An 11,186-nucleotide genomic window follows, 5' to 3' on the forward strand; every position below is an offset into this window, starting at 1 on the left:
CTTTCACTTCTTCATTTGACAGCGAGTAAGGTTGTTTATCATTCAGTTTCTTAACTTTGCCTCGTTCAGCCGGTTCTTACTTTAGTAGACCCACATCAACCGTGCAATCAATGTCTAGGCCAGTCCCTTACGACGCCCCTGATTGGCTGTTGATAAGCCAATCACAGGGCTGGAAACTCGCAGTCTCTCTCGAGAGTTCACGTAGGCAGGATATACGTTCCACCTCTCCTGAGGGATACATTTTTCTGAGAGTTTCCAGCCCTGTGATTGGTTTATCAACAGCCAATCAGGAACGTTTTCTACGAGAAAATTGGTTAAATTTCTGTAAGTTTCTAATGAGTTTCTGAGCCAGTAGCTCCATCACCGTCGTCATAATTCACAGTGCTAGAATACATTGCTGCCCCTTTCTCTCCACAGGGGGACCGAATGTAAACAAATTCTTGTAAACATATAAGCACATAAAAAATATTCTGTCTCGTATCACCATGATAACAGTAACCACATAATCAATATTAAAAATTCTATTTTTTGAGCAATGAAAATATCTTTATGGATACCAGAAAGTTTTTTTTTTTTTTTAATTCTTTGTCTTCGGCCACAAGTTGGATAGTGGATGTGTGGAGATCATGTTTAAAGTTAAACAATAAAAAAAAACAAGAATTGCACAATTCTGGATGACCAAACTGACTAGGGCACTGGCTGTCTATCCTAGGATGATGTAAGCCTTAGGCAACTCCTAGACATATTGCCATATGAACCGAGGTGTGACGCCCTAATAGTCATTACAGGGATATTAATTCACACGTCTGACTTATTTTGCACCTCATATCTAAACCCAAATTCTAATCTAATATCATTACTTTGGATAACCATGACCAGTGAAGACCTCATCCACAAGGAAAGAGCCTCTAGCCAAAATTTCTATCTGGACCCAAACGCAGGAGCGGAGCAATATGAATGTGAAGGCATATGCCTAAAAATGCCATCATTCTCCGTAGGGGGATAGGGTGCACTGTGAGCATTACTCAATGTTCATTGCAGCGTCCCTTCGGCCCCCAGCTGCAACCCCTTTTAATCCTTTTACTGCACCTCCATTCATATTATTTTTATTCCATCTTGCTATCCAACCTCTCTTAACGGGAAATTGCTTTGGGGTATTCCTCTTGTTACACTTTTCAAACTTTTTACCCTCATTTTCCGTTTCAGCCTAAATTCTGTTCTCCATTCCTAAAGGTGTCATGATAATCACAGCCTAATTAATAAGGACGGACACTTTAGGTTTTATTTTCCAATTGAATACGGTGCATTTGTGTGTGTGGTTGCGTGTGCCCTTCCATGAAGGAATCCACGGACATTAAACTATAGTAGATTCACATCAACAACGTGCATTTGATATCTAGACCAGTTCCTTACGACGCTCCTGGTTGGCTGTTGATACGCCATTCACAGGCCTGGAAACTCTCAGTCTCTAGCGAGAGTTCACATAGAACATAGATCCTACCCATGTGAACTCTCTCGAGAGACTGAGAGTTTCCAGCCCTGTGATTGGCTTATCAACAGCCAATCAGGAGCGTTGTAAGGGACTGGCCTAGACGTCAAATGCACGGTTGATGTGAATCTACTATAGCCCTCTTTTGACGGCTGTTCCATTCCAGATCAGCCCGGGATGATGTTCTGTCATTTTTAATTGAAGAAGACCGCTAAACTGGACAATGAGGTTAAGTATATCTTAATTTGACCAGACTACTGAGCTGATTAGCATCTCTCCTAGGTGCTGGCCCGAACGATTAGATATTTTTACGTGCTATGAACCAATTGGGTACTTAGCAACGGGACTTACATCTTATTGTGGGATCCGAACCACATTATATCGAGAAATGAATTTCTAATCACCAGAAATAAATTTCTCTGGTTCCACACTGGCAGCAGCGGGGCGCAAACTCGGGCTACCTGATTGATAGGCGAGGACGCAACCCACTCGTCCAGTGAGGAACTAAGGGACAATGAGGTGATAAGTCCTCTCACGCACTTGTTTTCCGGAATTGTTTGAACATTAATCATCGCTTGCATGATAATGCAGTAGATATTATGATGTTATCAGTTGCTCTACGTTTGAATATTATTCTTGGAACTGTACGTGACAATTATAAATTATCATCATCATTTTCATTGTTTCCGTACACTATCTTAGATATCAATAATTGGGCATCAGTAGGCGCAGACAAGGGTTCATGAATGGATAAGAGTTAATGGCACTGATAAAGCAACAAGCTCTAGGAATAATTCCAATTTCTCCAGTATTTGTGACGTAAAAGAAGTTTGAAGTAAAGACGGGGATGAAGATCGTATGGTATATATATATATATATATATATATATATATATATATATATATATATATATATGTGTGTGTGTGTGTGTGTGTGTGTGTGTGTGTGTGTTTATGTTGTATCCAGCCCACGAATATTTGAAAAAAAATTGAAAGTGTTTATTTAAACCTTCGGAGAATACATTCTTTCCCTCTTTCAGAAAGATAAATAAAACCTTGGACTTTTAAAGGAATATATGAAATTTTGCAACATTGTCCCAGTATATAAGAATACAAACACTGTTCAAAAGTACCTAACAAATGATATTATGAATGTAGACAAAAAACAAGGATGCATTTACGAAATTCCCTGCCAAGAGTGTAATAAAACATATAGGCGAAACGATTGATTTTGGCAAAAGGAAAATACAACATCGTGATTCATTAAGGAAAGGCTATGAAAACAGTGACCTCTTTCTGACAAAGTAAAAATCATATCGTTAACCTGGACAAAATGAAAAACATAAAGGTTGTTAATAACACTGAAAAAAGAAAACTTAGAGTCTATTTCAATCCAAAATGTTGACGCTATGAATATATATAAGTCATTTTAAACTGGACCTTTTCTGTAATGCAATTATGACAAAGCATATAGTTAGTGTAACTAAGTTGTTAAACAAGATTGGCAAACCACCGTAGGGCAGTTATTCTGATACAACTATATACTCATATGTTATTTCTTTTACCTTGACCGTTGTTTTCAGTTTTTGTAACTTTTATTTCTCTTTCTGAAAGAGGGAGAGAGAATGTCCTCTCCGAAAGCTTCAACAAAAACTTTAAATTTTGTCCAAATTTTTGTGGAATTCCTAATATTCTAGTACACGGATGCAGCGTTTATAACATTGTCTCTCTCTCTCTCTCTCTCTCTCTCTCTCTCTCTCTCTATATATATATATATATATATATATATATATATATATATATATATATACATATATATATACATATATGTATATATATATGTGTGTGTGTATGTATATGTATACATAAATAAAGGAATAAGCCACGAAGGAAAGATTAACACCGGAGTAGCTCCAAGATCTTTCGACTCCTTTACTTAGTCAGTGAGTCGAAAAATCTTGCAGCTACTCCAGACGTGTTTCACTTTCCTTCGTGGCTTCTACCTTTATTTACGCGATTTATCACGTTCCAAACTTTCGTGTCTTAACAGTATCCGGTTAATAACCTTTAGTTCTGCCTCGTAGCAAAGTGGATATTAGGTTTAAAATGAAGACCAGGAAGCTTAGTTTTATCGCTCTAAGTCTGCTCTGCTTGCTCACGATTTATCAGATTTTCCGCAACTGATCATCATCAGCTTTAGTATTACATAGCTATCTAGAAGTTATTATGTTTCAGCTGCGACTAAATGATAGAGTCATAATCCTGTCATGTGAGTCATCTTTGGATTGCCAGAAGTCAAGTGAAGATGCAAATACATTTCCTCTGACTACATGAATCTCTCTTCCTACATTTTAATGATTCTGTCTTGTTTGTTTTCCCTTTGTCGTCTCACTTATCTAGTTTATTCTTTACTTCTCTTTTTCCCCCAACTGCTTCCACTTCCACATAGGAGGCCTGGTGCTTGTAGCATCCTGGCCTTTCTATCCAGGGCTGCAGCATAACTTAAGATGATAAAAGTCATAGTAATAAATTCGTTTTGCGAATTAGAAGCCAATTTCGATCTCAATTCAAATGTTCGTAAAGGGCTTGGACGATGTTTGATCAGTAACGGTCACTGACCACAAAGGAAAATAATTTTTAAAAAAACGAGAGCGAGAGAGAGAACCAGTTTGTGTTCTCACCAACATGACAAAGTACTCTGTAAGGAAGAATCAGTCTCCGACCACCATCACCAAACAACAGTAGACTTAATGATCACTTACCGTTGATGAGAAAACCCTTTGATTGCGCCTTTGACCTTATCGGGGTTCTGAAGCCCTTGGCGCTGGAGGGTTATGCGAAGTCTTGGCTGGGTTGGACTCTCCTGCCCGAGGGCCTTTCCCTGACCTATGGCGAATTGGCGGAGTGCCAAAAAACTCAGCCGCCAGGCCACCCTCTTCTTCTTCGTCTTCTTCTTCTTCTTCTGCCTCTTCACTTCTGATTGCCCTACGGGTTGTTCTTCGATACCTCTCTGGTTCTTATTCTTTTTTCTTACGTTTCTATTATACCGACGCTGCTGTTGTTGACTTTGTGGCCTGGCTTGCACGCAACGTTGGTATGTTCGATATTTTGTGCTCTGAGTCGTGCGGGATTATCCCCCGTTTCTATTTCTCCTTCGCAACTTGTACTTTCGTCAGCTTGAAGCCACAGGTTTCCACTGCCTCTTTCGTTTTCGTCTTTGATTTTCTAATTTAATCACAACGTTAGCACCGATGAACTGCTTATCAATGCCAAGAACTGTAGTCTGAAAATACGCTATGCATATGTTTACATCTTATATTTCTATCACGAAGTTCCAGCTCGAACACTAAAGTTTTCAAGATGCGTCACTTTCCTGACTCTCGGGTTGCATTTTTGCCCGCAAAGGTCATCACGTTCACTGTAGTACGAAGCTTCACTTTCTTGCGCAGCTGCCTCTGAAAAGAACAGGAAAGGCAAAAGATTACGAGTCTGGTCACGTATCGAGTGTGGCTTGTTCTCCACATTTTTCATTATCGAGAGTTTGGTGGACAGGACAAAACGCTATATCATGAAAAATTCCAGCAAATGTCAAGCGTCAAAAAATGTATCTTTCGTCAACAAAAATGTGGGAAACAATGACAATAAACAAAGACGATATTGAAAATTCTGTTGGTTTTTATAATTAGCATACCATCCTTACTGAGTAAGTGGTTGCCTGATTGATGATCGTGAGGTGGTCAGAAAATAATCTAGCGATCGATGGAGAATATGAGTGATTCAGTACTGTTTAACTTGACTTTCCAACTGAGTGGTATTTATAGTGTGGGGTTCCGGGTTGCATCCTGCCTCCTCAGGAGTCCATCACTTTTCTTACTATGTGCGCTGATTCTAGGAGCATTATTATTATTATTAGTTGAAACACCACCAAAACAAAGTGGGAGAGCAACATTTCCAATGTTCCACCCTTCTGTACAAGAGATTGCACTATGAGCATAAAAAACCGACGTATGATTTGCATCTATTCATTGTAAATATTTGGTAACCATTTTTGTTGTTGTTTGCAAAAGCTGACTTATCAAGGCACGTTCAATTTAATGGTAAAAGCTTTGTCTTCCTAGCTGCTCGAAATTCCTGCCAAATTCTTATCACTTGAGAGGCAGGTCCTGTATTCTCTGTCGTCCATTTCTTCGATTCTGATGTGGTATTCTCTCTCATCTCCCTAATCATGAAAAAATAATCATTCGATTTTGAAATATCAGACAATCTTCAACATCACGAACTGAATTTTCTAAATATATTATTATTATTATTATTATTATTATTATTATTATTATTATTATTATTATGTTATTATTTATTATTATTATTATTATTATTATTATTATTATTATTATTATTATTATTATTATTATTATTATTATTATGGAACATGCACGGTTATGAAGGTGACAAATAGGTAACGATTTGCTAGGAACTTCAAGGGAACAGAATAACCTTCATGTGGAAAAAGAGAAAAGCCGCCACCAGCCGGCCTTATGCCAGCACAGGCCGTCGATCAAAGTGCAGACGGGTACTGGAGGACTTTCCGACCAGCAAAGACTGACGAAGGAGCTAAATTTGAAAGTGAATCTATACTTAAAGAGAAAGTATTAAAACCTGAGGCATTTAGAGTATAACTTTCTGTAAACTACTGAAGGTCAGCGTCTATAACATTTCAAGAAGGACTCCTCTACAGATTTAGCAGTCAAAAGATTTAAGGCTTTTGGTACTGAGGCAATGTGACTTCGCACTCTTCAGCCCAATTTTGAAGGTGATGCTTACCAAAAGTGAGTTGCTCGTACTAAGTCCTTGGGGAACACTCTTGAAAGTCGCAGAGAAAAACTATCTATTAAAACTGAACTTATGAAAGATGCCAAACATGATATTGAACCATAATATAAATCTTAGTTCCCGTCTCCATAAACAGTAAAAAGAGGAAAAAGACTCGACCCTTGGAGCACTGACATTTAGAAAAAAACAAAAATCCCGGAAGGCAGGAGTGACCGAACAAAAATAATCTGAAGCATAAGGATGTTTGCAAGACGAGAGAAAAACATTCCCTCACTCGGTTCTTGCAAGACGCGAGGCGTGAGAGACGTTCCCTTGGAGATTTCCCCTGAACTTGAACTTGAACTTGAGCTGGAATGAGGCGGTGGCTGGCTCACTCCTCAGACGTTACACATTTTACTTTCGTACTTCACGCTACGGTCTTCCTCTTCTTCTTCTTGTTTATGCTCGATGCCCGTGGGACCTTGCGCGAGCACTTATGCTTACGGAACAAGCACCTTCTGTTCACACGCACGTGTACGGGTGCATACTTACACCACACACATACATACACACACACACACACATGTAAACGTCCATTTTTTGCGCCGTACGTTTTCTCTTCCCTGGAGAGATGGATCCAGGGTGGATATCCCCCTCCCGGGTCTCAGCAAGCATTAAGAGATGATGCCGTTGGCCCACCCATGCCCTGGATCTCGACTCACAGCAGCGCTTCCGCTATTACCCATTTGCAGCTTGGGTTGACTGGTGGCCTTAGTCTGGGCATCAACACGAACTTCACAACTGTGGGATAAAACGCAATGAGGATGGCACTTGAGAAAGCAAGACATACAAGCATCACTGTCACGTTTAACCTTTGATTGCTGAATCCGGGCCACAATTCCCATGAGGAAAGCCCAAGACCATTAAAGTGGCCCTGTTTTTTTTTTCGCATATAGATGGACTCTTCAGCAGCACATCGAACTTCCTCACATACTTTGTGTCATTTACTTCTGTCTTGCTCGGGGTTCCTAGTATAGACATCGAGCCACGACTCGACGACAATCTCCAATCTCCGTCCTCCATAGACCGTTTTTCCAAACCCGTCGTCTTCCAGTCTCTGCTCGTAACCAAACAACATCAAACACACACACACATGGATGGTGCAAATAAATACTATGTCGTGCTTCCTGGAAATGTAAAAGAAATTTCCAAGACACGCTTAGGTCATTAAACCTTTCCTCCCTCTCCCATGGACTTTGTGACTAATATACTCTAGATTATTTTAATAATAACTAGGTCCACAAAATATGGATGAAGGCTTCAGTAAATTCTTATTTGCTCTCTCTCTCTCTCTCTCTCTCTCTCTCTCTCTCTCTCTCTCTTTATATATATATAATATACATATAATATATATATATATATATATATATATATATATATATATATATATATATATATATATATCGTTTCCTCTGTACTGTGCATTTCCTGAGCGGGGCATTAATAAAAGGCTGTGCAAATACTAAAGGTCCCAACCCACATCTTTCCTTTTCTGTGAAGTACCGTTTTTCCTCCACTTTCTATGTTCCAAAGCCACTCCATAATCCCAGTAAGGGATATGATTGCATTGTATGTAATGGTGATTCCATATGTCGGCTTTTTCGATATGAATCCGTTTACCCAAAACTTAAGGCTGCCTATACCCCAGTCGAATCGATTCAATTCATGGAGAATCGACCCGATTCATGATTCGTCTTGACTGGCCACACCGTTCACACCAAGCGAATCGCGTCGATTCATATCAAGCCGATTCGCTTGGTTTAATAAGGAGTTACGTTGAAGTGAGTGTGGCGAATCCAGTCGAGTCATGAATCGTGTTGATTCTTCATGAATTGAATCGCAGCCTTAGAGTTCTGAGTCTCAGAGCTGATCTCAGGACTGGAACATTACGGAATAGACTTGCATACTCCTGGAACGGGCGCGAGGTTTGATATTTCCAAAAGGTAAAATCTATGAAATGCATGTGCCGTTATAAATGCATTAATATATCATTTGAGTTTTTGTCAAAAAAACAAAAAAAATTTTTCCCGCCATTATCCTCACAGATATAACCTGTGATCAAAAGCTTTCAGCTAATACTCCCACTTATTATAATAATAATAATTTTAAAAAAAATATAATAATAATAATAATAATAATAGATAATAATAATAATAATAATTAAATAAAATGGCGGGAAAGTAAATCCACTAATATGTATGTTTGATTTTGTATTTTAAATAACAAAATCAAACAGGCATATTATTGTGGATTTACTTTCCCATTTTATCGACTCGTGAGATTATGAGTTTTCTTTGAATAATAATAATAATAAAATAATAATAATAATAATAATAATAAATAATAATAATAATAATAATAATAATAATAATAATAGTAATAATAATAATGGCAGAATTCACGGAATTAATTTTATACAAAATTCTTTCAATTCTCCTTATGATTTTTCTTCCCGGCACGCGGGTATTACAAAGCAGCCGTCCAATATTCATCGTGCTGTACGACAGCTGCTTTGCAATACCAAATCATAAGGAGAATTGAAAGAATTTTGTATAAAAATCAATTCTGTGAAATCGGCCATTATTTTTAATGGAACATGTTTGAAAGAAGGTCTGTTTCCAGCATACAATAATAATAGTGATAATAATTAGAGCAACCGACAGTCTTTTCCAAATTTGTGATGCATTATAATAAAGTCCAATAAAAGTCCGACCTTATTTTTCGAACCACTTTTCTCACAGGTCTGGGGGCGTCCGTCCTTTTGTCGTTGGGGAATATTCGGTAGCACTGAGTAACTGATCACTATTTCACAATCTCAACACTGCCTTTGGGTCGCTAATATGAGAACACATTCTCCGTCATAATAACGCCTCCGTCACGATCACACCCGAGGGATTCGTTTCTGCGCTGCGTTGAAGTCTCTTGCCAATCCATTTTTTTTTATATTCTTTTTCACAAATGAGTTTCTTTTTTGTTGGATTTTAAGACAATAAAAAGCTATTGGATAATGGGTTAAAATAAAAAAAGGCACACGAAAGAAATGAAGTCTCCAGGAAACGGAAAACATACACCCATAGACATATATTTCATCGGATATGCAAGATTGATTCATGCACAGGTATCAATCAAATGATAAGAAAAAGTTGATATTCGAAATAATGGACAATTACAAGCAAGCCCTGGACATAAGATCTGACAGCCACAGACAGGCTAGGAATCGTGAAACGTCTCATAGACGAGACGTTGCTGTCCAGAGCGAAGACGGAATCCCCGAGAAAGAGAGAAGAGAGCGAGAGGGAGAGGGAGCAGTTGAAGCTTCTTACCACTCCGTTGCGACCTTCCCGACTGCCTGGCCTGGATCAACTCCCGAGACCACTTGCAACCTTTAGCTTATCTTCTTCACGCCCACTCTCGTCTTCTTCTTCCCACCCTCCCACCCACCCACTCGCACAAGCTCGGGACCCTCCTTTAGTGCTCCAGAGGGTCACAGGCACTGACACCGCCACTTGCACTGGGGCGACAGGAGTCATTCCCCCGGCTGCCCTCGGAGTCTCCAGTCACATCTGGATTGATTCTCCATTTCCTGTCCTCCTCTCTTCCATGTGAGGTCGACAGCGTCAGTTGTTTCCGCGAATCTGCTTTTCAACATTTCATCTCCATCATCGCCTTTTAGCAGCGGAAACTGTAATTGGAAATGTTGCTTTTTTTTCTTTGGCCTTTGAGTGGATGTGATTGGCATTTAAGTACAACCTCGCTTGTCGGGTCGAACCGTTAAAATAAGGGGTCCCAAAAGTTATGAAAAAAATGCATAGTACACACGACCTCGCTTTCCGGGTCCGAAACCTTAAATAAGGGGTCCCAAAAATTATGAAAAAAAATGCATAGTATTGTTAGTTCCGATTACTCTTACAGCTTCAATGGTAACACTGTACACACACACACACACACACACACACACACATATATAATATATATATATATATATACATATATATATATATATTTAAACAGATAGATAGATAGATAGATATCGACAGACGAAGGTTAACTTAATTCTCAACAAACGGTAACCTAACTCCTCCAACACTCAAAATTATTTGGATGAGTTTTATATTTTTTTATTTATTTCTTTTTTTTTATAGAAAACTTAAACCTTTTAAAGTCTGATGTGTTAGTTCTGCTTTATAGGCAGCTCCGAGAACTGTCATCTACTCTCCAGAGCGCATTAGAAAAAGGCCAAGACAAGGCTTACCATGAGATAAATAAATGACGGTTATCTTGGTATATTTGTAAGTGTCCGGTAGCTGCCACATTTGTTTCTGTTGCTCGGGTTGGTTCATTTGTACCTTTGTCCCCTAAATGAAAAAGAAACCTTTTGGAAAAGATATTGATGTTCCTTGTTTAGAAAACATTTCTTGTGAGAAAGGGTCACCACCAATATAGTTTCTTGAGGAGCCTAATGAGCCTCAGCCAATGTAGAGGACAAGTCGGGAATGATATTATTTATACCTAGGAACATTGACCCATTGCTCAGGGGGGATTCGAAGCAGAGGGGCGAAGGCGAGAGAGGAATGGCGAGATTGTCAGAGTGGATGACACTGAGACGTTTTTCAATCTTCTTCGTTCAAGAAAAGCGTTTGGAATTACTGGTGCTTCACAGCCAGTATTCTATTTAGTTTAAAAAAAATATATATTTTAGATTTTAGGTCTAGGTTATATGCCATCTCTTTTATGAGAATTGGTGAACCATCTGATCGTATATAGATTTAGATTTTTCTTGAGTTTTCTTTAGACTGTTATTATAGTGGTTTAATTGTAAAACCTGCTGT

The 11,186-nt window shown here is 38.7% G+C and overlaps 1 protein-coding gene across 1 annotated transcript in view; it reads right to left on the reverse strand.

Moving 5' to 3' along the window:
* The window catches only part of LOC135217510 (uncharacterized), a 54,220-nt gene extending 44,462 nt beyond the window's left edge, over positions 1–9,758 (reverse strand). The window contains exons 1-2 of the mRNA XM_064253465.1: positions 9,681–9,758; positions 4,251–4,943 (exon numbers count right to left, since the gene is read on the reverse strand). The gene's annotated coding sequence lies outside the window, so the exon portion shown is untranslated. The remainder of the gene's footprint in view (positions 1–4,250; positions 4,944–9,680) is intronic.
* Between the last annotated feature and the right edge of the window lie 1,428 nt (positions 9,759–11,186).

Source organism: Macrobrachium nipponense, chromosome 7 (genome assembly GCF_015104395.2).
Source record: "Macrobrachium nipponense isolate FS-2020 chromosome 7, ASM1510439v2, whole genome shotgun sequence".
Taxonomy (NCBI): domain Eukaryota; kingdom Metazoa; phylum Arthropoda; class Malacostraca; order Decapoda; family Palaemonidae; genus Macrobrachium; species Macrobrachium nipponense.